This window comes from Triticum dicoccoides, chromosome 2A (genome assembly GCF_002162155.2).
Source record: "Triticum dicoccoides isolate Atlit2015 ecotype Zavitan chromosome 2A, WEW_v2.0, whole genome shotgun sequence".
NCBI classification, from domain to species: Eukaryota; Viridiplantae; Streptophyta; class Magnoliopsida; order Poales; family Poaceae; genus Triticum; species Triticum dicoccoides.
This window is the reverse complement of record NC_041382.1, coordinates 8,962,174-8,965,914: the sequence shown is the minus strand read 5'-3', so window position 1 is coordinate 8,965,914 and position 3,741 is coordinate 8,962,174.

The following is a 3,741-nucleotide window of genomic DNA, read 5'->3' as shown; positions in this document are numbered from 1 at the left end:
AGGGCGAGATGGAGGCGACGGGGTCCGAGCGCCGTGGGGAGGTTCGTCCCCCCGATCCCGATCTGGATCGGGGAAGGGGAGAGGGGCGTGTGGTCGTGGGGAGGGGGAGTGGAGCGAGCAGGGGGGGGAGTGGGGTGCGTGCGGGCTAGGGTTCGGGGGTTAAGGGGAGGGAGTGGGCCGGCCGGCTGGGCCAGTGGAGGCCAGCTGGGCCACTTGGCCCAGCAGGGGGGGTCTTTCTTCTTTCTTTTTTTTTGCTTGTTTTCTGTTTCTTTTCTATTTTATTTTAAGTCCCCTTTTATTACAGTTTTATAAAAATACACACTAGCACCTAAATTTGTATTTAGAAATATACTACTGCCACCTTAATCCTCAACCGAAAATAAAATAGTTTAATATTTTATAGAATTCAATAGGCATGTATTTAATTGTTTTAACTACTATTCTAATTATCTTAGAGCCTTTAAACACTTTATCAAAGTTTGGTTTCTCCACCATAATTACCTATGCATTATTTAGTTCACTCCGAACATTTTAGTTTTAAAGTTTGGAAACTTTTGTTGTTTGCCTATGTTTTAAATTTGAACTTGAATCGGGTTCGAATCAACGTGAGTTTAATTACAGTAACGGAGGTGACGTGGCATCATTAGCTTGGGATTACTGTAGTCTAATTATCCGGGCGTCACAAGCGGCACCCTGCTGAAAAGGCTATAGCAGGCTATAGCGGAGCTATAGCCGGCTATTTAAAACTATGGCTAGAGTGCGTAAGAGTTGTCCTTCTAATTGACCATGGTCCTCCCCTTATATAGATCCAGGATCATACTAATAAACTTGATACATTGAACAAATGGAGATATTTGTCGTGCCTTGTGTCGTGGTCATCTCACGGCAGATGCCGTAAGATGGCTAGGGGGCTACATGAGAACGCCGGTGGGTTCCAGAAGTGAGGTTAGCGCGCGCAAGTGCGAGACACGAGGCGTACCCAGGTTCAGGGCCCCCGTGTGAGGTAACACCCCTACTCCTGCGGAAATGGTATGGTATGGTATGCACTATGGTTACAATCATACTCCTGCAGCTGTTTGGGCGGAGCAGGAAGAAGGAGCTAGGCCTCAGTTCTCGCCTCTCCTGTGAGTGTGTGTTCTACAGATTGGGCGACCCCCTGCATGGAGGGCTCCTGGGGGTCTTATAGATTGACGCCCTAGGGCTACAATGGTAAAGTTACATAGGTGTGGGGCCCTGGTTGGGCTCTATCTAAAGTTGGACCGCAAATTAAGCAAATTAATTCAGACATACTAGTCAACTACTTGTGTCCAGATTGTGGAGAGATGTTTTGCAATACAATAATCATTGTATTGATTTGGGGTGCTGGTGCACACATATATATTACAAGGGAAGGCCCCTACCTCAACTATACAAGACTAGGAGGTGGGTCACAACTCCAATACACGTGCAGTACAAAATCTATACTGAACACCCCCCCCCCCCGGCAGTCGAAGCGTCGCCGGAGACACAGAGACTGGACCGAAACTCCTCGAAGACGGGAGTAGGCAATCCCTTAGTCATCACATCAGCAAACTATTGCGTCGTCGGCACATGAAGAGCCCGAACAAGGCCAAGGGCAACCTGCTCGCGCACGAAGTGAATATCGAGCTCAATATGCTTCGCCCGTCGATGGTGCAACGGGTTGGCGGAGAGGTAGACCGCACTGACGTTATCGCAGTAGACAAGAGTGGCCTTGTGAACATCACAAAGCAACTCCTGGAGCAGCTGACGTATCCAAGAGCACTCGGCCACGGCGTTGGCCACGGCGCGATACTCTGCCTTGGCGCTGGAGCGGGAGACCGTGGGCTGCCGCTTCGATGACCAAGAGATCAACGAGGGCCCAAGGTAGACGCAGTAATCTGATGTAGAGCATCGTGTGTCGGGGCAGCCAGCCCAGTCAGCATCCGAGTAGGCCACGAGGTCGGTGGAGGCGGAGACCATCATGGTGAGTCCCAAGGACATGGTGCCGCATATGTAACAAAGAATACGCTTCACCAGAGTCCAATGAGAGTCACGCGGGGCGTGCATATGGAGGCACACCTGCTGAACAACATACTGCAGGTCGGGGCGAGTCAGCGTCAAGTATTGTAAAGCACCGACAATAGAGCGATAAAACGCTCTATCGGACGCGAGAGACCCCTCCAGAGCAGAGACCTTCGCCTTCGTGTCGACGGGGGTGGCTGCCGGCTTGCGGTTAAGCATACCGGCACGCTCAAGGAGCTCGTGGGTGTACTTCTGCTGATGCAGAAAGAAACCGTCAGCCCGACGGATCACCTTGGTGCCGAGAAAGTACTGCAGGGGCCCCAAGTCCTTGAGGGCAAACTCATCACGAAGACGAGCAGTTAGCCGCTGAAGGAGATCGGGGTGGACGCTGTGAGGATGATGTCATCGACGTTGAGCAGCAGATATGCAGTGTCAGCTCCCTAATGATACACAAAGAGTGAGGCATCAGAGCGAGTGGGCCGAAAGCCCAGAGACTGCAGGAAGGCGGCGATACACTGGTACCAAGCCCGAGGCGCCTGCTTCAACCCGTACAGAGAGCGGGAGAGCAAGCATACGAAGTCGGGGTGCTCGGCGTCGATGAAACCAGTAGGCTGCTCACAGAACACCTGCTCGGCGAGATGACCGTGCAAGAAGGCGTTGGAAACGTCCAACTGATGCACAGGCCAGGCGCACGAGATGGCCAGCTGAAGGACGGCGCGGATCGTGCCCGGTTTCACAACCAGGGCGAAGGTGTCAGTGAAGTCCATGCCCGCGCGCTGCCGAAAACCACGAACCACCCATCGAGCCTTGTAGCGCTCGAGAGAACCCTCCGGGCGAGTCTTGCGGTGAAACACCCACTTGCCAGAGATGATGTTAGCACGGAGGGGTCGCAGAACAAGTTGCCATGTGCGGTTGCGCTGTAAGGCGTCGAACTCCTCCTGCATCGCAGCTAGCCAGTGGGGATCCCGAAGGGCAGCGCGAGCGGAGGTGGGGATGGGTGATGGCGTCGACGTCAAGGCGGCGCACACATACTCGTCGGCGGAGTAGCATGTACTGGGCCGAAGCACTCCGGCTCGGGCACGGGTAGTCACGCCAAGTGGCGGGGCAGTAGGGCCGGCGGGTGCCGCGGTGGTGGGGGCCATGACGGCGGAGGCCGCAGCGGCGGCCGAGCCGGCGGCGGAAGAGGCGACGGGCGAGGGTGACATCGAGCCAGTCGCAGGGTGGGCGGGTGGGGTGCCGGGCTCAACCTCGTATGTGGGAGACGGGGACCCGGGGGCCCGCTCAGACTCGACCTCGGGAGAGGGAGTCACGAAGCCAGGTGGTGGCGGCAGAGGGCATCGTGCCGGGGGGCCGCCGGGGTCTGTCGCCTCGCATCGCTCCATGAAGGAGGCGCGGGGGCCGGCGCCGAAGGGGCCGAAGCCGGAGGAACCTGAAAAAAAGGGAACACTGCCTCGAGGTGTACACACGATGAGTGACAGGATCATAGCACCGGTAACCTTTGGTGTTAGGAGGGTAGCCAAGGAAGACGCATGGGACGGATCATGGTGCGAGCTTGTGTGGCGAGGTGGACGCGGTGCTAGGATAACAGAGACACCCGAAGATGCGGAGACCATCATAGGATGGTGGTGTGCCGAAGAGAAGGTGGTAAGGGGCGTAGTTCCACCGAGGCCGACACGGATAAATGTTAACTAAGAGAGTGGCGGTAGCGAGGGTATCAGG